General features: G+C 41.4%; 1 long non-coding RNA gene across 2 annotated transcripts; it reads right to left on the reverse strand.

The window, feature by feature from the left end:
• Nucleotides 1-20,770: 20,770 nt before the first annotated feature.
• Nucleotides 20,771-21,295, reverse strand: LOC125907392 (uncharacterized). Of its 2 annotated transcripts, XR_007452606.1 has the most exons (3): nt 21,188-21,294; nt 20,990-21,080; nt 20,771-20,923 (listed from the first exon to the last, which is right to left on the reverse strand). It is a non-coding gene; the product is annotated as an uncharacterized LOC125907392 (long non-coding RNA). The 2 variants fall into 2 exon arrangements; XR_007452605.1 differs by having other exon boundaries at nt 20,771-21,080; nt 21,188-21,295.
• Between the last annotated feature and the right edge of the window lie 2,768 nt (nt 21,296-24,063).

Genomic DNA, 24,063 nt, shown 5'->3' on the forward strand with positions numbered 1-24,063 from the left:
GTTTGTGGCAGCCTATGGATATCTGTACAGCCCGCCCGGTTCTCATGAATAGCAACGTGCATAACTTGCTGCACGTTTACAATGAAGTTTGCAGGTTCGATGGACTAAAAAACATATCAGCCTTCATTTTTGAGGCATTTTTGCATGACCTCAAAAAGTTGATGCAATCCGGGAGGCACAGCCTGGTATAAGCGGTCCATCGTTTGCTGGAACTGCAACATGTCATTGTTGCCAAGCGTCAGCAAAACAAACCGGTGGACGAACCGTACCGATGGTGTCTACGACCATAACGACCGTGCGGCAGGGCTTCGCGCTGCGAAAAAACTTTCGCGATCAATGGTTCATGACCAACTCGGGCGAGGTGGTCCGTTACGAAACGGCCACAAAAACAGGCAAGGACGTCACGATGCAGGGGTACGCGTTTTTCAATCAGGTGCCTGCCTTTACGGAACCTTGCCTTTCAACGGAGGCGAATATTTGCTCTGCCAACATGGTAGATTTTAATAAGGGTGAACTGCAACACTACGCCAGCAGTACGCTGAAGTGCAAGGTAGCTGCAGTGGAGACGGGACAGGAAGGGGTGTTAATGTTTGTGCCGTTGACACACACTTACATTTGCTAGACAATAAATTAAAAAAATATGCCTCTTCCCAAAACCCTGGTTAAGTGTTTCGGATCAGGAAGGTAAATAATGAGAAATTATCTTGGGTGCTGTGTGGCAGAATGCATTTTTTGTATTCATGAAGTCCTAGTTATTTAATTCATTAATATAATAATAATTCAAATAAAAAACTAACTAACTAAACTAACTATGTACAACACGAAACTAAACTTAACTTGTCTACCTACGCTATAAAAAAAAACTTACACTAAACTAACCTAGATTATCATTATTATTTACATTGAGCATTACTTCTTTGTTTTCATTATTCGACTTCGGCAGGATACCGCAACACGCGTTTAAAAAAATCCACCACGTATGCTGTGGTGATGGGCGCCTTCCAGGTCGCTGCGGCTTTGCGGAACAGCTCGCATACGTTCGAAAAATGTGCCATCGACACCTTCCCGTTTCGCTTAGACCACCGGCAACGCGAAATAAAGCCACTGTCGAAAACAAGATCCCGCACCTCCCTCAACCGTTTGGTGGGATCCGTTGCCATCACCTCGTTCTGCAACCATGCCAGGCAGTTCTTAGCATGTTGCTTGTCGGTCAACTTCTGCTCAATGCTTTTCAGCTCCTCCTCTGACCGTATGGGCTGCAGCGTGAAACCGTCCGTCGCCGGAAGCGCGTATCCGTCTGGATCGGCACATACTATTTTCTGTAATTTGTTTAGTGCCAGTTCGGTAGCCATGGCGGTCTTCCGAGTGATCGTCACTTCCTTTTTAAGGGTAACAATTTCCCCGGCGAGTTCGTCGAAGTGGCGGTTTATAGTGGCTGATAGCTCGGTTATCACAGCAGGAACTGTTGCAGGAACTCCGGCTTTGGCAGGGACGACGGTAGGGCGGCGCGGAATTTTGTTCTCGACGGTAGCGATGGTCTTGGGGAGCGAGGCTGGAATGGTGTTGTTGGCGATGCGTTGGCGGTGGTACGGATGGTGGTGTTGGCGGTGGTGTTGGCGGTAGTACGGACGGTGGTGTTGGCGATGGTGATGGCGGGGCGCTTACCCATTACCTTCCGCACAGAAATTGACGAAGGTATGGCGGGGAAACTGGAGTCCTGGCCAATTGGAGCAGAAGGCCGATGTTCTGGTAGTTTGGAGTACTTTGCCAGCTTGCCATCTACCAGACCCATTTCCTCCACAGTCATCGATCGCTTCTGCATCGATCTGAATTGTTCCGGAGTAAGAATCACAACTTTATGTTCCTTCCCTATGACCACGGTGGCATGGAACATGTTGACCGTGGCCAGGTCAATCCAGCGATCGAGTCAACCACGGCACGTAAGAATTCGAATAATAAATAAATAAACACTTACCCTATGTATATACAGTGAACCCTCTGTTATTTGACACCTCTCTTATTTGAACATTTTGCACAGTCCCTTGATTTCCAGTACATTTTTGTTCCTCTAATTTGGAAAACTGCTGAAATCTGTGTCCCTCTTATTTGTGTATGGTGTTGCCATGGTTATTGAATGATGTATGCTCAAATTGGCAATCCTGTTCGCAGTTTCCTATAGCAACAGTTAAGGCTGCATAGTAAATGTTCTGTCTCTTTCTTGTTTGGATGGACCTTTCATTCACTTTCCACCTCTGTAATTTGAAATCCCCTCTTATTCGACAGTCCCATCGCCTCTCAAATAAGAGAGGGTTCACTGTATATGTATGCGCTGATTAATCTGCAAAAACTTCCTTGAAAAAATAGAACGCAAACTAGCCACTGCACACGCGCAAGTCTCGAACCGATATGTGACGGCGACAGCAATACAGCGACAATATCATTACTAGGAGTAGTAGTGTGTGGAACGAACGAAATGAAGAGAGACGAGTAGCAGCACCAGTACATGTGTGCAATACAGAAAGTCCTCCTCCTTCCCATTATCATAAACCAATACCATCCCAAGCGGAAGTTTTCGGACGATAACCCACACCCTCTCACAGTTTGACAAGCGGTATATAGATGTATGTGTGTTTCTTTCGCGCCTTTTCACTCTTGACACCAAGGAAGCGTTGAACCATTTCGGCTGTCATTACATTTGTGGGTTGCGTTTGATCAGTTGTGTTCGCTTGTATTAACACTAAAAGCTAAAACCAAATTATTTTCAAAATGTCTAATATGAAACGTGCTAGGAAGACAGGAAATATGTATCATCGGGCGAATAAATATTCGATAATGGGTCCATCACGCCAAGACCAGCAGGAGGCAAGCTCAAGTCGACACAGTAAGTGGTGTATGCCTATAAAAATTTTTCAATAAATTACCAGCAATTCCTAAGTGATAATGTTTATTGAAACTTGCAGACGTAGAGGAATTTAGTGCCGCATATGAATGGCAAAATAAATATGATGATGCAATGGAGGATGGCCATCAGGATACCGTGCAGCACGATGAAGGGGATTCTGTGCAGGATGGCGATGCAAACTTCACGGATGATAGCGATGTCGAAGCTGGTAGTGCGTTAAATATTGATAATATGTCTATAGAGGATGGGATACGATATTGGGCACTATCGAATAATCAAACCCATCAGTAGATAAATATGGTGCTGCGTCTGTTCAAAAAACCAGGGGAGAAAGTACCGGCATCTGCCAAAACGCTGCTTAAAACTAAACGAAATCCATCATCGGAGATAAAGGATATCGATGGAGGACAATTTTGGTATCGAGGATTCAGAAGTTGCCTATTAAATTACTTCCGGTATGTAGATACTCACCATTTTTTTTACTTGATCGAATAACAGCTCATCATTATCTCCTTTTATTTGCAGATCAGCAAAGGTACCTCCTAATTGTATTACTTTAACATTGTCGATTGATGGATTGCCTCTACATAATAGCAGTAATATGCAATTTTGGCCGATATTGTTCAAAATCGAAGAACTCCCACAAGCTCCAGTTATGGCAGCCGCAATTTTTTGTGGATTTCAGAAACCAACCAAATAGAAGAGTTTCTTCGACCAGCCGTGGATGAGCTAAACCTCCTAATGGCGAATGGTATCATCATTCACGGAAAGAAAGTTGTTGTGAAAATGCGTGCTATTGTTGCAGATACTCCTGCCAGAGCTTTTATTAAAGGTATTGAAAACATGTTAAAAATGATTTAGTGTTAATAGGGTTTTATAAACAGACACATCTGATAATGAACATTCTATATTTTTGCAGGTGTAAAAGGGCATACCGGCTATAACGCCTGTTTAAAATGCACCGTTGAAGGGAATCATAGCGAGGCTGGACACACCATCGTTTATGCAAATGATTCAAATGCAAGAAAACGAACAAATGAAAAATTCCGTAAATATGAATATCCAGGACATCAAATAACAACAACACCCCTATGCCAATTGAATAACTTTGACATAGTGCAGCATGTAACCATTTCAGATCTGTTGCACTTGTTTCATCTAGGGATAATGAAGCGATTAATTATAGGATGGCGTGATGGAAAGCTAGGCAAGAGAGCATGGTCCCAAGAGCAATGCCAAAAGATATCCTGCTTTATTAAAGATTAATCTTTCTTCGGAAATGCATCGCAAATTACGTTCCATAAAATATACGATTTTTTGAAAAGGAGTAGAGTTTGGATATTTTTTAAACTACGCGGGACTTGTTGTATTGAAGTCACATTTGCCTAATGAGTTGTATAACCATTTTATGTTGCTATTTTGTGCTGTAACATTGCTTTCGTCAAATGTTTACAAGACGAAGTGGAAGGTGGCTGGGCAACTGCTAGACAAATTTGTGAAAGATTTTGAAACTGTGTATGGTGAACGTTATATTAGCAGCAATGTTCACAACCTACGTCATGTTCTTGAAGAAGTAGAGCATTTTGAATCGTTGTGGTCTATTTCCACGTATGTTTTCGAAAATTATTTACAGTTTTTGAATTTAGAAATTTAGAACAGGCCATAAATCGACTGTACGAAATGGATGAAATGAACATGCAGCATGCATCAACTCAATCCAATAACAATTATCCAACTGCAAAGCAGCGCGGTAATGTTTCAACACTTAACATTAATTCTAATTTTCTTCTAGCGGAACTTGGGGCAAGTGTGCCACCTTAAGCATTTCAAGTTATAACTCACTAAAACGTGTTTTTCAAAAGCCGATTTAAATCTCATAACCATTTTACATCTATTTCCTCACTTATAAATGAGTTTCGCTTGAAAAACGTGCAAACAAAATTGTTTTTGAAGCGTTTTATAAAGGGTCCAAAAAGACGTTGTTTTTTGGGCTATGGGGCAAGAGTGCCACTCGTATGGGGCAAGACGGCCACCTGGTTAAAATAACCGTATTTCTTAGATAATTGGAAATTATTACGTTTGTACCACTAATGTATGTATTCCTACATGTCTTAAGTCACCAATGAACCCCTTTTCATCACAAACTGTATCGCTATATGGGTTGTTGCTGGTCTGTTTTTCCGGAGTAGAATCCGCTCGTAAAAGCGCACCATACCGCAGCACGCTACAACAATGTTTACATTTTTGACAGCTCGCGCCTATGAAAGATGGTGGCACACTTGCCCCAAACAGAGATGGCACACTTGCCCCAAAAGTTGTAACTTTTTTGAAATTGAATTTTTCAGTGACAAAAAGAAAGTTTTTTTCAACTAACCCCACAAAAAATTTCACGTTTTCTCAGTTATACGGTGGTGTAAATATTTTCTCGGTTGATTGTTCGCATGATTTTTGAGAGCTTATTTGGTTGGATTAAAACATTATAATATTCTGCTCAATTTTGAAACTCAATATAAATCAGTTCAAAACAATGGGGAATATCGATTGGTCTATATGAAATTCGGCTCAGTATACCTAGTCATTGGAAAGGAACCAACTGTATACACAATTGATCATTAAACTATAGTTTTTAAGGAAAAATGCTTGGTGGCACTCTTGCCCCGTATGGCACACTTGCCCCAAATTCCGCTGTTATATAACGTATTACGTATGAAAATAAAGGTAAGTTTTCGTTTTATACGCAGTTCTTATATAGTTATAAATTCACTGTGATTTTATAATAATTATAACCAAACATTTTTAGTCATTTTGGATGACGTACAACGTATTTAAAATACTTATTTATAACGTAAAAATAAAATCATCCATGATTATTACTATTACGTTTTGCGGTACGGCTTGACGTTCGCTTCGTATTGTCAATATGTATACGTTCAGCAGCATGTCTTAATTTTTTTTGTAAGTATAAAGCAACATAATTAATAGCCGGTGTTAATGAATTTGTGCTCCCTATTTCTACAAATAATTGTAGAATATTCTTATAATTACGTAAACCTGTTTTAGTTACATTACATGTTTTGCTTATACCGGACCAATTCATTTGCGCAAAGAATGTTTTTGTAAATAATAAATCTATCGCATCGTGTAAACGATTATCCACATCATTGCGTGTGATTTGCAGTTGCATCCATCTAACTACCTTTCGCTTGAAATCTGAATCATTATTTAGTTTTTAACATCGAAGGTTTTCAATTCTTCTTCAGAATTAATCTGATTCACTTCAAATTCCGTCCTGGGAAGTAAACCTTCGCGAGGACGAGTCATCGTAATCAGTTCTTCTGATATGAATCTAGAACGTGCTGTATTCTTTAAAACGTTATCCATTTTAGTGTCAATTTGGTCCATGCGGTTATTGATCACCTTGAAATCACCTGAGCAGTTAATGAGACACAAAACTCGTCAAACATTACGCGTAAGTCCTCAAGTTCCTTGTACGCAAGAGGAGTAGGATTTTTTTCTTTTTTTGTGTGCTGAAAATAGAAACAAAAATAAATAAAACGTATTTGAGCGACACTTGTTAATACTTGCCAGTAGGATTATTGACGACTATCTGGTGTTCATATTTTGAGGTATCATTATTGGTAGCTGTAAAAAAGTAAATGTTAAAGTCATAAGTACAATCATAAGAATTTGTTTTCATGTAACTTGCGATATACCTGCTGCTAAACTTGTGTCGTTTGTTAAACACGTCGAATTAATATTGAGTTCTGAAAAAAAATAACATACCAATTCTTATTGATGTACATGGAAAGATTTCATTGTATTTTTACATACCTTTAGATGTTTTCGGACCGACAAACGGATTATAGGGAGCAGGAAAAGTTAAACTATCGTTTTCTGTAATCAAACATTTTGTTTTAAATCAAATAACACTTAGAAAAAATAAACAACACTCACCTTTTGGTAATTCTATGAACCGTGCGTTGTCTACGTAATTGTGCTCCGAGGAAATACGTGCACCTGTGAAAGAATTCGTTGAAGATTTTATGTCGTTTGTTTTATCCATCGCAAAACACGTCCAGCAGCGAGGTTTTTGATCAATATGCTTAAATTAAATGAATCATCAATCATATAATGCAAAATTTATAACCAACTACACAGGAAATATTTCCACACGCAGATCTGTGACAGCAAAAACATTTCCTGAGAAAATCTGCGTTCAACCAAGCTATTGTTCTATGTATCTTTATCACTTGACCCTAATATCATAAAACCTAACTTAAAATAACAAAACTTATCCTTATCATTTAGCTCACTTGCTAGGACGACGGATCCAAATCGACGGTAAGTAAAATTGACACTATATAAACCTAACATTAAATCTTGATTCTGCCGGCCTATCTTTCCAGAGAACGAACACCAAGTAAATAAAACCGTGTGCGCAGAACTGTGGAGAACAGATTGTCATAATGTCTCAACCCACACACTACAATACCACCAACGATGTATATACGTTAAATGAAGAGGTGAGGGGGCTGATGGAGAAGAGTGTGTGCGAGCAAAAAACAAAGCTGCGCACAGCACAAGCACCTGAAGCGTTTTTTTGCATTCTCTCTCTTTTTTGCTGCTTCATTTTTAGCTGTAACGCTTCATTTGAAGTTTTGCGCCGCAGTTGAGGTTATGTGCCGAAATTGAGGTTATGCGCCGAAAAAAGTCTGAATCTCGTACACTGTTTCGTTTGTCAAATCGTGCACGAAATGTTTGTCGAAAAAACAGCCGAAAAGTGACATTTTCACTTGCTTGGGATTTTGCGCCTTTTATTTTGATCGTTATCCACCAACACAATTACACAATTACCCCGAGGGGGAGGGGTACTGATGGCGGCTAAAACCATGCATCGTCCCTCAGTAATCACTGTTGCGAGCTCATCAACCGAAAGTATCTGGATCCGCATGCGTGTTGGCACTTCATTCGTAATAATCGGTACCGTTTACGTTCCACCGATTCTTAGTAATAATACCGAATATGTTGCTGCTTACTGTTCATCACTTATGGAAATTTCTGAGAAATATCCACAAGACTCGATCCTCGTGTTGGGAGACTTCAATCAACCAGGCCTTTCTTGGCTATGTGACACTTACGGTTCTCTACATGTCAACATTCCGAGATCCCGTGTATCCCCAGCCTGCTCCCAACTGCTTGATACTCTCAGCTTTGTGGGACTATCTCAGGTCAATAATAATGTAAACAATCATGGGTCTTTACTTGATCTTATATTCGTGAGCCCGCGTATAATTGAGAATGGTATGAGAATTTTCCGTTCCATAGATTGTTTAACTGAGGAAGACCGATATCATCCGAGCTTGCTGGTCAATATTACACTTCCATCAACAACCCAGACTGCTACGGAAGTCACTGGATCGAACAGCCTGAGACATCTCGATTTTAGAAAAGCTGATTTCCCAAAAATGATTGGCTTTTGCCAATACTGACTGGTCATTCCTTAATTCTGATAGCAATCCCACCTTATCAATCGATTCGGCAATCGACTCCTTTCAAATCAAGGTTGGTCTAGTCCTTCACAAATGCTGCCCTACTTTACAAGAGCGCGCAGCTTCCGGTCCCCCGTGGGGCAATAGAGAATTAAAAAGACTTAAATCTGCGAAAAATAGAGCTTTACATTGTCTCATAAAGTCTAATCTTCACTCCGACAGACTATTGTTTAACACTGTTAGTGGCAACTATAGAAGATTCAACAGGCATCTGTATAGAATCTATATCAACAAACTTCAACGAAGTATATCCAACGATCCGACTAAAATATTTTTGTTGAGTAGCGCTACGATTCGGAAAGTAAATCTTTTGGCAAAACCTTTTTTACATGCACTTTTGATAAGATCGCATAAAAAATTAGTTTTATTTGCTTCCGTATTGTTCGACTTCCTTTTTGCTACTGACCTTTCCTCCACTCTCTCTCTTTCTATCTCTCACACTCTCTCGTTTTGTCGCTCTCATTTCTCTTCTGCTCGCAAATCGCACTCTTTGCGGAAGCAGTTTACCGCGTTCAAGAAAGGCCTATTTACCTTGTCTATAGACCTATATCGGATTCTGCGGTCGTACCTTACACCCCCACCCGTAATCCTGGTCTGGTATCACAGGCCAGTGTTACTTTATATCAACGACCGCTAAATTACACGTCCCTCTTTTAAATATTCCACTTGCAGTTCTTACTAATGCTTGACGGCACCTATCATCTTTAGAAAGTATAACCTCCTCTATAACTCCTCGTATCCATTGTTTTCTGTTTTTTCCTTCTGCTATGAACACTATATCTCCTTTCTTTAAAGGGTTGGACTCGGCGAACCATTTCGATCTATTATTTATGCCTGGCAAATATTCATATATCCACCTCTGCCACAACTGTTCCACGTATAATTGTGATAGCTTATACTTATCGCGAAGCGCTTCTGCATTATTAGGGCTTGCTGAGACCAAATGTGGTTCATTTGGAGATACTCCCCTTAAAAAATTGTTCGGACTTAGCGCGTCCGACGATTCATCCGCCACATACGTTAAAGGTCGCGAGTTTACCAGGTCTTCAGCTTCCGTGATCGACGTAAGAAGGACTTCATCTGTCAATCGCTTTCCTTCTTGTAGAACCTCTAAAGCAGCTTTAACAGTCCGCACCATTCTCTCCCATGAGCCGCCCATATGCGGTGTACCGGGTGGAATGAATCGCCAAGAAGTTCGCGCGTTAGTCAGCTCGTTGGCGCATTCTTCGTCGACCGCCTGCATCCGTTCCACTAGTTCCTTACTGGCTGCCTTCAAATTCGTCCCATTGTCTGAAATAAATTCTGAAGGAGGGCCTCGACGGCAGATAAATCTTCTAATAGCCATTAAACATGACGATGCACTCAAATCGTAGGCTACTTCTAAGTGCACCGCTCGTACTACAAGACATGTGAAGAGGACAATCCACCTTTTTTGACGACTGCGACCTACCGTCACCTCGATTGGGCCGAAATAATCGATTCCGACACTGCTGAATGGGCGTTGCGTGTTGCTGATCCTTTCAGGAGGTAATGGTGCCATTCTGGGAACTGCCGGCCGACTTCGCTTGACTTTACACCAAACGCAACCGCTTACGGTTTTTCTCACTGCTGCATTCATATTTATAATGAAGTAACGTTGCTTAAGATCGTTTTTCACTGCCTCTCGAAAAGCATGTCCATGCTTTTCATGGTACCACTGAATGATTTTTCCGGTGATGGAGTGGTGCCTGGGCAGAATGATTGGAAATCTTAAATCAAAAGGAAGTACTTCTTCATTAATGGTGCGCCCTTCCATGCGAATAATTCCATCGCCGTCGATCAATGGTGTTAGGCGATATAACATGCTCGACTTCTCAAGAGGAATCCACTCTTCTGCTGACAAATTCATGTTATGTCTCAATACCTTTAGTTCATCTCCGAAACATTCCGCCTGAGCCATTTTTAAGAGAATACACTCTGCTTTATAATGCTCTTCTTTAGTTAAAGGAACGTTTATTTTTTTCCAATTTGCCGTGATTATTTTCTTCCGCTGTAGTTTGGTTGCTTTAAATGTTTCTAGCTCTTTCCCATCTCGTCTACGTTTACAATTGGATATAAATCTAATCACACATGCCATAGTGCGAATTAGTATAGTCCATTTTGAGATACGTGTCACATCAATGAGGGGTTTCTGGAGATCTACCTCATGGTACAGGTGAATTGCGCGTAATCCTTCTTCAGTGTTTGCGCCAATACTTGGTTGATTTGGCCATTCTAATTCATTTTTGTATAAAAATGCAGGTCCTTTGAGCCATACTGCTTCCGGATCGAAACACCATTCTTTACAACGTTTCGTCAGTTTATCTGCTACATTTTCATTCGAAGGAGTCCAGCGCCAATCCATCACACTCGACGTTTCCAAGATTTCACCAATCCGGAAAGCAACAAAGGGTTTGTATCGATGTTGGTCGGATCGTATCCACGATAATACGGTACGAGAATCGCACCAGAGAAATTGCTTCGTAATTGCCAATCTATGCATTTTCTTTACTGTGTTCACTAACCTTGCGCCTAGAACTGCTGCGCATAGCTCTAACTGTGGAATCGTACGTTCTTTGATAGGTGCTACCTTTGATTTGCTCATCACCAAAGCACACTGGATGCTATCAAAGAACTCGGCTCTGAAGTACGCTACACACCCATATGCAGATTGACTAGCATCCACAAACACATGCAATTGAAGCTCTTTGATCTGTTTTGTAGAAAACCCACCAAAATATGCTCGCGGGATTTTAATCGCTTCGATTTTTGGCATCAATTGTCTCCAATTTTCCCAATTTTTTAGCGTCGAATAGTCGATGGGTTCATCCCAATCGCATCCAGTTCTCCATAACTCTTGAACGAGCATTTTTCCTAACACTGTGAATGGTGTCAGGTATCCCATTGGATCAAACAGCGACATCACGCAACTGACAACTATTCTCTTCGAAGGGTGATCATTTTCATAAGCTTTAGAAGGTGGTGCGAATTGAAATGTGTCATCCTTTACATTCCACATTATGCCCAGAACTCGATCAACTTTCGTAATACGCTCTGAACATTTCTCTTTAAATTGGATTGATAGCGCAGGATTTTGTTCTCCCATGTCCTCGCTAAATCCTTTTCCATTACTGACCCAATTTCGTATATGGAAACCACCTTTTGAGTGTACATATGTTACTTGCTTTGCCAATCGTACTGCTTGTTCTATTGAATCCGCACTATCATAATAGTCATCAACGTAGTGTCGGTTCTTTATTGCATCGCAAGCTTCAGGATATGTCTCACTATACTCGTCGGCATTCTTATTTTTTACAAACTGTGCCGAACATGGCGAGCATGTTGATCCGAAGGTGGCAACATCCATAACGTATGTTATTGGTTTCTCATTTTCTGGGTCAGGGAACAAGAATCTTTGAGCTTGTTTATCTTCCTTTCTAATTGCAATTTGGTGGTACATCTCTTTGATATCTCCACCAAATCCAATTGGACCTTCTCTGAAGGGACATATAACCGATGGCAGCGAGCAAAGCATATCAGGGCCCTTTAGCAATTCCGTGTTCAAAGACACACCTCTAACGGTTGCAGCTGCATCCCAAACTAATCTGAGTTTTCCTGGTTTGTTTGGGTTTTTTACCACATTAAGTGGGAGATACCATACTGAAGCAGGGTCCGTTTCATCTAACTCTTTTTTAGTCACCTTATGAGCATAATTCTTTAATTCATACTCTTCTATCATCTTATGTATGGCTTCTTCCAGTTCCTTGTCCTTCGCCATTTTTCGTTTCAAACCATCTAAACGCCCTTTTGCCATTTGGAAACTGTCAGGAAACTTTCGTTCATCTGATTTCCAAAGGAGTCCCGTCTCAAATCTGTCACCTATACGCACCGTGGTCGCTTGCAAGATATCGTTCGCTCTGCGATCTTCTTTAGCTACTGGCAGCTTGGCTCCAAGAACGTCAGAATTTTCTAAAGTGTATTGCATTCTTAAAACGTCATACAGCTCTTCGTTGGTAACTGGAACGATAGTATGGTAATTAATGCGTTCATTTGGTATATTGCTTACCGTACTCTTCGGGCCATAAATTGACCAACCGATCTTGCTTTTCACGGCGATTGGCTCTCCTGGCTTGCCAATTTTCGACTCCATCGGGGCAAATAAATGCAGGTTGTCCAGTCCTAGCAGTATCCTCACGGGCTCATTTGCCGCCTCTTCAATTGGCACACCTTTCAGGTGTGGGTATTGCTGCTGTAGATAACGATAGGACTCTCTTTGAGAAGGAAGCACAAGCTTTTCCACGGTTCGTGCTCCCTTTAGTAGAAAGCTCTCTGATGATCCTCTTGTGGATAAAACGACATCGATTTTCCTTGACTTATCTTCCCGTCGTTCGACGTCTGCACTCCAGCTCACCACTAGCGGCTCATTTACGCCTTGAATGCCAAGCGCATCAGCAACTTCATCCTCAACAAATGTTCCCGAAGCCCCTTCGTCCAGAAAGGCCACCGTATCATAAGTACGATCACCCGCCGATAACGTAACTGGCATCGTTCGAAAAACCGTGGAAGGATATTTTCCACGATGTGCGTTGCACGCAGCTTCCACTAGGGTAGACGTCTGATGCAGCAAAGGATGGTGGTGATCGTTGCATCCCTCAAACCCGCCCCAACCAGCATTATCGCGCGATTTTTATGTGTATCTATCATTTTTCTCATTCTAACATTCAGAAAATTTTTCATTCTGTCTTGCTCTTCTGGGTGTTGGTCACTTTTTGCTCGCAACTTGGCTGTGTCACTTCAACCATCCTCATGTTTCATATGGCTCTTCTCTTTCCATCGTTCGAGAGAAACTCTTGTGTCTCGCTTTTCTGGGACTTTTCCAATTTCGATTGCTACACCAAGCGTTCACGCAAGCGATCTTCTCTCGTCCGCTCTTTGTATAATTGTACAGGTACTCCCCGATATACGCTATTAATGCGGACCGGAGGCAATAGCGTATCTCGAATATTAGCAAATGTCGAGTTTTCAGTCAAATTATAGCTAATTTTCATATAATTTTGCATGAAGTGGTAGTTTTTAGCCACTAAATTAGTTATTTGATATGATTTCAACTGAATATTACAATTGTACACCTTATGAAATGGTTTTTAATATTCGACCAAAAGGGAATTTATTTTGAATTTGATATTCGATGTGCCAAATTAGTACAATTTGCTCAAAGAACTTTCAAATTTAGACAAAAGGCGTACAGCTAAATCGCGTATATCGAGTATGGCGTATATCGGGGAATACCTGTATAGCCACCAGAGGAAGGCGCTGCTTCGCGTTCACATGAAGAAGTGGTAGTGTAAAATCAAGTTTGTAAGCAGAAAGACGCGTCGATGCGTGCTCGTTTTTTCTCTCGTGAAACCAGTACGGAAAAAACTATTTGGTAAGTACAGCTTTTAATAAAGGATTATATCAATCTGTCTTAAACTGAATGGTATTAATAATTGGTGATATCAAACCAATTTCGTTTTCTATAGCAAATCGTAACACACGCACAAACGGAAGTGAGCACGGACCACGATAGAAGTAATCAATTGGTTGGTAAGTATTATGCTTCGCGTTAAATGGAACAGCGGTTTTCAAAATAGATAATATTTCCCTCTTTCATCAGCAGTGCCAAAAACAAAAGGACAGGAGAGGCAGGAACGATCATTCAACGCGTTAGCGCCGGACGAAGGAGAAGCGGCAGGAAGGCAGGAACGATCCTCCAACGTGCTACCGCCTGGGAGAGGAGAAGCAGCAGGAAGGTAGGGACGATCATCCAGCACGCTAGCGCAGCATCTGGGAGCAGCGAGGGGGAGGCAAGCAGGAAGAATTTTTAACGCGAAGACAACGCTGGATGAAAGGAAGAACGAGGAGAGAAGGCAGGCAAGACGGGTACGTGTGTATCCCGCAACGGGTTTTCGGCAGTGTGAATTGTGTGAGTATTGAAAAGTGTATGTGTGAGTAGAGGTAAAGTGGTAAAATAAAGAGCGAATGTGTGGAATGGAAAAATGAGAGAGAGTCTGTGTTTGTTTTGGGAGAGAGGAGAGAATGAAAGAAATTGAACAATAATGTAGCATACAGAAACTACATGTATGATACACGCTGTTGCACCGTTGCAGAAACGTGCTCTTTAGTGCTGCTAATGAGCACGATTTGAGAACGTTTTGAGCCCGTTTTTTCTCATACAAAATTGTAAAATGTCGCGCGATAATGTCGGTTGGGGCATGCACGCCTAAACCGACACACAGCTCTTCCGTGATTGTTCAGACAGTTCTCGCATAACGAATTTTTCCTTACGTAGTCCAGCCGGCTTAGTACTGAAAGATTTTTAAATTCGTTACATTCTCTCACCTTGTGCGAAATGCTGTTGCAAACGTAGCACTTTTTGACGTCCCTGTTTTCGATCGCATGATGATTTAGGTTTGCACGGGTCCCGGAACGGAAATTTCCTCTGTTTGTCTTGTAGCTTCCGAAATCCTTCACTTCCGTGATATCCTCCGTAAGGGCAGTCAGGTAGCTTGAAAACACTTGTAGAGATTTTCCACGCCTATGCCGTTTATATCTTACCCAATCCAACTGGTAACCTGGAGGGAGCTTCTCCTCCAGCTCTTCGACGAGCAAAGGATTGCTTAAATGCTCCGTCAGCTTCGCACCCACGATGTGTCCGACCAATTGTTTTACTGCGAGTCCGAAATTTATAAACGTCTCCAGTCGATCAGCATCCGGAGCAGGTACAGCTCGAACCTTGCGTAACAGCGCCTTCAGGATACGACGAGGTTTCCCAAATAAATTTCGCAGCTCCTTTATCATGTCCGGAACAGCATCCGCGAGCATCAACGTTCCATTTACCGCTTCCAATGCATCTCCACTTAGGCTTTGTCTCAATCGTTGTAAGTTTTCGAGTTTAGAAAAGCCACATGCTTTTGTCGTGTCCTCGAAACAGCTGATAAACGCCGGCCAATCCTCGGGGGCACCACTAAACGGGGGTAATGGCATCGATAAACGTTTACGTGCCGACTCTTGACGACGCGTAAGGGGTTTTTCTTCAACCTCCGTTTCCACATCACTTTCAACGAGCTCACGATCACCGCTAGATAAATCCTCACTCGCCGTGCTGCGCTCATCCTCATCCATCTCCTTTGTTGCACTACGACTTGTCACGCAAGGGTTATCAACGGGACGACGTTGATTGCGTTTCAATTTGGAAACCTTCAAACGCAAATTCTCAATCTCGTTATCTTTCTCTCGCATCTCTGCGTCGTATTTGGCTACAAGCGCATTGATGCTTTTCTCCTTGCTCGATTTCGTTTTACTTCTTTTCTCACCGTTTAGCTTCAATTGCTGCGCACCACGTGTCTGCTTAGTGGTGTGCGTCTGCTGCGCCGATTCTCCTTTCTCGATCATCTCCACTCTCGCTGCAACGGCCAATACGGCATCCACAACGTCGCCGGTCTCGTTCTTACTTTCGGGAATACGCTGCGTCGTCAGCTTCGATTCCCGTGACGGTCCAGCCTCTTCGTCGTGCTCCGTTTTGCGTTCCATCGTCTGGCAGAACAAGCACTCGATGCAGGTAGAGATTCACGATCACTTTTAGTATTGTGGTAACAAACTAATTTTTTATTGTTGAGTAGCGCTACGATTCGGAAAGTAAATCTTTTGGCAAAACCTTTTTCACATGCACTTTTGATAAGATCGCATAAAAAATTAGTTTTATTTGCTTCCGTATTGTTCGACTTCCTTTTTGCTACTGACCTTTCCTCCACTCTCTCTCTCTTTCTATCTCTCACACTCTCTCGTTTTGTCGCTCTCATTTCTCTTCTGCTCGCAAATCGCACTCTTTGCGGAAGCAGTTTACCGCGTTCAAGAAAGGCCTATTTACCTTGTCTATAGACCTATATCGGATTCTGCGGTCGTACCTTACAATTTTCTTTCGTTAACCGTAAGAGGAAAAATGTAAAAATCCCGTCAGTAATGTCACTAGACACCGAGAAAGCCACAAGTGAACTTGAAATCAGTCAGCTCTTTGCCAAAAAATTTAGTTCAGTTTTCGACCTTCAATCTTCGTCACCAATTAATATTGCAACTGCCCTGCAGCACACACCCGCGGATGTTCTAGATATGTCTATAAATGATATTGTCATCACAAATGAATCGGTAGAAAATGCAATCAAACAAATTAAACCCTCATTTATCCCGGGTCCGGACGGGATTCCAGCAATAGTCTTACAGAAGTGCTCAACTTATCTTTCAGAGCCACTGGTCCATCTGTTTAAGCTTTCTCTGCACAGATCTACATATCCTACTATGTGGAAGACTTCGTGGATGACACCCGTTCATAAAAAAGGTCCGAGACATGTTATATCTAATTATCGTGGCGTAACTTCCCTATGTGCATCAGCAAAAATACTCGAAATTCTTGTCCAGGAAGCGTTAGTCAGGGGTGGCTTGAATTATATCAGTCCAAGCCAGCACGGATTTGTTCCCAAACGATCGGTGTCGAACAATCTCGTTCAATTCGTGTCTGAATGCCTTACGGCAATGGACGGCAAGTCACAGATTGATGCAATTTATACTGATTTCATGTCAGCATTTGATCGAATTAACCATGACATACTCCTTGCGAAACTGAGCCGGCTTGGCTTTCATAATAATCTAGTCATATGGTTAAAATCATATTTAAACCAAATATCATACTGTGTTAAAATCAATAAGTGCTTGTCCAATGTGTTCGTTAGTTCGTCCGGTATACCACAGGGAAGTAACATTGGCCCAGTATTGTTTATCCTATTTATTAATGATGTTGTATTTGCGCTCCCAAATCAATGTTTGCTTATGTATGCGGACGATATCAAGATTTATGCGACCATTAGAAATGATTCGGACAGCTCTACACTCCAGCACAGCCTAGACGAATTTAGCAATTGGTGCTCTGCGAACTCGCTATCCTTGTGTGTCAATAAGTGTTGCGTGATTAGTTTTACTCGTAAAAAAGACCCTATCAAGCGAGACTATAACCTTGACTCGTGTATAATCCCACGTAACATAGAAACTAAGGACCTCGGCACTATTCTTGACTCATCACTCTCCTTCCGTCAACAATATTCGTACGTCATCGACAAAGCATATCGGCAGCTTGGTTTTATTCATCGTCTGACATCTGATTTTCATGACCCTTTCTGTTTAAAACAACTGTTCGTCGCCTTAGTCCGATCCGTACTTGAATTTAATGTTGTAACATGGTCTCCACACACTAACAACTGGTCCACACGAATTGAGCGAATTCAGAAAAAAATTCACAAAAATAGCTATAAGAACCTTACGGTGGAACATGGACCAGCCTCTAACCTATCAAACTAGACGGCTTCTTCTAGGATTGTAGTCCTTAGAGAGACGTAGGGAGGTAGCACAAGCAGTTTTTGTAGCAAAACTAATAAAAGGCGAAATTGATGCTCCCGAGCTTCTTCTTAAAATAAATTTGTACGCCCCTGACCACGCACTTCGTCCTCGAAATTTTCTGATCAAAATAGACCGGGCCCGTACTTCCAGAGGAGCTCATGATCCAATTATTTCAATGTGTAAAGCTTTCAATAAGTTCTACTGCTTTTTTGACTTCAACATTACAGTTGCCACGTTTAAATGTTCATGTCTGTTTTCAAATATATAGCAAGTAAGGTTATTTTAAGTATTACTTTATTTTAATATCGCAAAGGCCCCTGCGCGCCACGCAATTATCTTCAATAAATAAATAAACAACATTGCGTCAAATTTGAATTGGTAGAAAGAGATAGCAGTTTGTTCGCATTTGCTTTCTCGCTCGCCGCGCCTTCAACAACTGCAATAAATACGCTGGCCATCGTAGTTTTGGCTGAAGTCTAGCGTATTATTTTGCGCATTTTCTTACACAAAATGACGCAAAAAACTACGCAGTAAACTGCTCGAATTTGCACAGCGGGTTTAGAAGCTTTCCCCAAGATACGCTAGTAATGGGGGTCGAGAAAAACCGCGTGTGTCTAATATCGGAAGCCGAATCACGCAGTTTTCAGTCAAAATATAGCAAATGTTCATGTAATGTAGCATTTAATGAGAAGTTATTGTCACTAAATAAATTATTTGATTTGATGTTGAATAAACCCAAATAACCAAGATACCGAAAACGCCACCAATTTCTTGTACTTAAAATTCAGTTCCATCAAACAAAGCCAAAACACAATAAGTTTGGTGGGTTAAACCACATGGCCACAGAAGCAGCCACTCCAATGTCGTTAAAGTAAGTTTGTATACATGGGCAATTCATTTTCTAAACAAGTTTCACCCCAAAATGTGATGAATTATGCAAAGGAAGCGATTAAACGTGTGGGTTTAATTTTGTTTGTTGTAAAACATAGTTGTGTGTGTTTGTTTACCTACAAATGGACTCATCCATTTCGCGGGTCAGTGCACAGTTTATAGATATATAATATTGCCGAAGTTATGCTGTGATGTAAGTGAATGAGTTAAAATAATCGATGTGTTGAAATCCTGTTAAGCATATTGACCCTAGCCCGCCCTTGATCCATCTTTTCCTCTTCAACATGTTTGGAAAAGGTGGGCCAAGGGCGGGCAAGGTCAATACATATGATTGGAACTGACAGCTCCGATTGTTCTAAAATTTGGTGGGTTAACGACTGAATCGACCACCACCTCAAACCCACGTGGGTTTAAAGTGGCTTTACAGTGGGTTAAGGCCGATTTGGTTATTTGGGAAGATTTGCGTATCTCGGGGACCTGTACTAATTATGATATGAAATAATTTTGAGTAAAATAGAATGACCTCTTATTCCAGTATTAACTAATTAACTCCTTCCCCCCCCCCCACCGCTGCTAACTAGAATAAAACGCTATACCATATTGGTATTGGGATTCAACGATTCGAATCCCATCCAGGATTGGGATTCGAAGATTCGAATCCCTTCTGAGATTCATTTTTCCCATCACTAGTAAAGTCGGAATCGTGGGGTTCTTTTCGAAAATTTCTGGTGCTTTCCGTAGTCGTATTTTCCGTAAGACTGCCCCGTGGACAATTCGAGCAGTTTTTCTCCGGTTCCTCAACCCGCTCTGCCCCACTTCGCCCATGTATCTTGAATTGCTTGCAAGATTTCATATTGCCATCTCTTTTTAACACACGGATGAGTTTTTCTGCTTGGGTACCAACAACGATTTTCAATCCATATCATGAGGTATAAACACAGCTACCATGTATATACACAGTGGCTTACAAATGTATGGATGTATTGGTTAACATTGCAAGTGCGTCGGCGAAGGACAGACAAGTGTAAAGGAGCCGGTGTTTGAAAAACAAAGCAGAAGTGTATTAATCTATATTTTGTGCAGTTTTAGATCCAGATTATTTACGAGAGTACCATCAGCAATGGCTTCAAGATCATCCCAATATCGGAAGCGTCGTCGCGTTATGGAAGAAGTTGAGAGAGAAATAGACATTGAGATCAATAATATGGAGACTTCCTCACCTGTCATGGTTCCGGCATCGACGAGCAGGATGTTCAGTAAGTAACTAATATTGTGCTTTTTAGAGTACTATTATACATAGAAAACGGAATTTTGTCGCAGTATATTGCCAATCGGTAATCAGCAGCTACGTTGATTCATATTCCGATCGCAATTTTAGGTTTTGCACCGCCATCGTTTCTGCATCGGTTCTGCACCGCCACCCACAATGGCAACATCACGTTTTTTATGTTTAACCTTACTTAAGAAATCACGTCGTCGTTTCCTGGTTGGCAGTGTGAATCCAAAAAGTTTATTTTTGCTTTTTAAATTGTTTGTAGTAAAAACAGACAGCCACTTGAATTAGCCAAACATCCATCGTGGGAGACATGATGATGTTTTGTTCTTTAACGATACATTAGTAGGACTTTCTTCCTTGCAGCAAAGCAACTTCCGAAGGCTACTTTGCTGTCTACTTCAAACTAGACCGCTGCGGGTACCTCTGAGCGCTGAGACCAACATCCGTGGCCATTGCAGCTTGCTTCTCATCGTTTATTGGCGATTCTGTACCCGCTTGGCAAAATGTCGCGCGACATGCATGCTTGAAATCGATGCTTGTTAACATTTTATTTCAAGCATCGTGAGTGTCCCAGCGTGAGCGCTGAGCGCACCTCCCCTCATTCTCAATGCCGCGTTTTTGGTTAATCCTCGCTCCCACCCTTTCTTTCCTTCTCTCAACGGACCTACCATTCCCGCGAGCGTAGGCCGACCAAAAAATTCCAGGAAATTCCTACAGTAAGTGTGCAGTTTTTTATTCACAGTACTGTTTGGCAAAATATCAATTCTTGATGGTGCGCGCTAGGCGAACAAAACGTTAGCTGCTGCACCACCGATGGTGCGTGCTGTTGGAAGGAAAAACACTTGCTGTTTGATGCGTTTGCTTGAGGAATGAAAGATAAATCGAGCATTAGAATGGTGAACAAAACTAGTACTATTTAAAACTTACCGATCACGCAGATATTTTAAATTAAACGGCGACTCTGTATGCCCGATCCATCTGCTTTGATCTGTTATCAGGAGCTTTGGTAATGAAATAGCTAGGTGTGATGGAAAATAATAGAAAAATAAACAAACATTGAAAGCAGTACGATTGTTTGAACACAAACATCATTTGGAAGATTCTTCTTCTTATGCATGCACTTACCCGTAGATCATGTAACAAAACATACTACATTTACGTCTGCGTTGACATCTTTCACAATTAACTTAACCACTTTTCTATTATCATTTCATAATTTTCGCTGCATCTACCGGCACCGATCATTCCCATATGAAATTTGCATTCGTTCTGGCAATGAGTTTCGAACGATCAAAACACAGCGCGAGAGTGAAGAACACAAAGTAAATGGCACTATGTACAAGTGTTGATCATATGGTCAAAATAAAGTATAATGGAATTTATTTTGCTTCAAATGAATTGGTTTTATTCTGATTAAAAATTCAAATATTGTTATCAGTCTAGTTGTGAACGTTTAAAATTTTGATGAAGTGAATACATCATTACCAGATAAATGAAACGACAATCGACGCATTTTGACCATACCGAATTATGATCGTCTTTACACATAGTGTCATCTCTGGTGCTTCAGGATCTCACGCTCAGAGCAAAAATTCTCGCAAACTTCGCAACGGTGGGAGCGTTCAGCTGTGGAGGGCTGGAAGAGTGCGAGTGTGTGTCTCATGCACATAGCGAAATTTTGGTCAACACCTCGATGGTGGGAGCGTTTTTCCATGGGATGGGGTAGTGGAGTGCGAGTGTGTCGCATGATTCCTTTAAAACTAAGGCCAGGGGTAGCGAGAGGCATCAAAATGAGTTACTCTTTGCCAAGCGGGTATCATCTCCCTGAACCCTGCCTGTTGCTGCTGAAGCGCGCCGTGACCAGCCGCAATCTGCAGTGATGCTGGTGGGGTTGGAGGAAGTCTGGCTTGAAGCTTCTCTCGTCATCGCATCGTTGCCTCTCGTCGATTAGCGTTGCGTGGCTCGTTGCGGACGCGCCGAACAGTTTCAGGTTGCGTCTCTAAGATGGCCATCTCCTCTACGTATTACTCAATGATCTGCGACGCCAGGGCAACTCGTTCATTGTCTCATGCTCCCTGTAGTTGAACCGTGATCCGCCTAGAAGCTTTGTAGATAAGGCTCCAGCGCTCGACCTCGCGACAGGTGAGGTTGGAGGGTATCCGTCGAATCGAACCTGATCAACCATGGCCGACACGCTTCTGGATTTTGCAGCAAAGCGCGGGCACTCCAACAACACGTGTTCCTCGTCCTCCGAAACGCCGATGAACCACTAACAGTTCGGAGACGGTCGTGAATCCTTTGCTAATAAGCATTCTCGTAAAAAAAAAATTCTGTCCTGACCTGTTTAAGCCTGTGCCTGGGCCAGATGGATGGTCGTGTCTCCGTGTTAATGCCAGTCGCTGACGGAAGGTGCTGATTTCATTTCATTGTTAACTGACTTTTTGTGCCATATATATGTGTTTAATTTAACTAATGCTATGTTTTTCTCTTTTGTTTCTTTACATACGAATTGCATAGTACTGATAGCAACTTAGGTGCGAATGTAGAGTGTAGCTTTAGCATAGATGTTGATATTAACAATACTAACAATGACAGCGCTGCAACTGTTGACGAAAATAATTTGGATGATATAGAAGATGAACAGGAAGAATGTGCTGAAGATTTGTATGATGCTTATAACTATTTGAATGATTTTCAAAGTTTAAAAGAAGCTTTGAGATATTTGGCAATAATGGGCCATCTTTCTCGCAACTTTCTCAACTTGCTTCTTGCAATTTTAAGAAAATTTGGTCATCCTGAACTTCCTAAAGATGGTCGTACTTTACTAAAAATTCCTTAAGTTAGCCAAGAGATTCAGCATATAGCAGGTGGACAAATGTGGTACTCAGGGATAGAAGTTGGCCTTCGAAATTATTTTAGGAATCATGTTCATGTTGAAATCATGTTCCAGAGGAAAATAAGTTTTCGTTACATATTTTTACTAGCCCATCAATCCTCTCTTCAAAAGTAGTGCTACACAATTTTGGCCAATTCTTTTTAAAGTAAAAGAAATTCCCGATTGCCCGGTAATAATCGCATGTGTATTTTGTGGTCAGAAAAAACCTACCGACTTAGAGCCTTATTTGCGACAGCTCGTAGATGAATTAAACAATTTGCAAGTAATAGGCATGCTGTTTGGAGAGAAAGTTGTAAAAATTTTTGCCAAGGCTTTTGTCACCGATACCCCTGCGCGGGCCTTTATAAAATCGGTAATGTACTTTCCGGAAAAACATGGGTGCACAAAGTGTACTCTCGTTGGAGAGTTTGTAAAACCGAAGCGCAAAGTAATATTTTATTCACCACAACCTGCTCCACCACGTACAGATGAAAGTTTTCGACAAAGACACGATACAGAGCATCATAAACAAATTCGATCTCCTTTAGAAGAGATTGGTGGATTAGATATGATCCAAAGTATTCCCACTTCTGATCGACTTCATCTTATCGATATTGGCAACACTCGTAAATTTTTGTACGGCCTTTTTTACCATAAATTTCTAAGTTTTGTAATATGGTCTAGTGAACACAAGAAAAATGTCTCTCACTTTTTGATGAAAACGAAACTGCCTTCTGAAATACATCGACCATTTCGATCTCTTGACACTCTTCAGTATTGGAAAGCAACTGGATTTAGGTCTTTCCTACACTATATTAGCCCTGTTATATATAAAGATTTTATGCACAGTGAGGGCTTTAACCATTATTTGCTCTACTTTTGTGGCATAACTATTTTCTCATCGTCAGTATATAAACATTTAAACCCGCTTGCAAAAAGAATGCTTCAACAATTTGTTGTTGATTTCCCACTGTACTATGGTCGCACCCATATGAGCAGCAATGTGCACAATCTTCTCCACGTATTTGATGACGTTGAAGAACTTGGTCCATTGGATGATTGGTCTTCTTATGATTATGAAAACTTTTTACAGTTTATTAAACGAGATGTTAAGACAGGTTCAAAA

This window comes from Anopheles coluzzii, chromosome 3 (genome assembly GCF_943734685.1).
Source record: "Anopheles coluzzii chromosome 3, AcolN3, whole genome shotgun sequence".
Lineage (NCBI taxonomy): Eukaryota > Metazoa > Arthropoda > Insecta > Diptera > Culicidae > Anopheles > Anopheles coluzzii.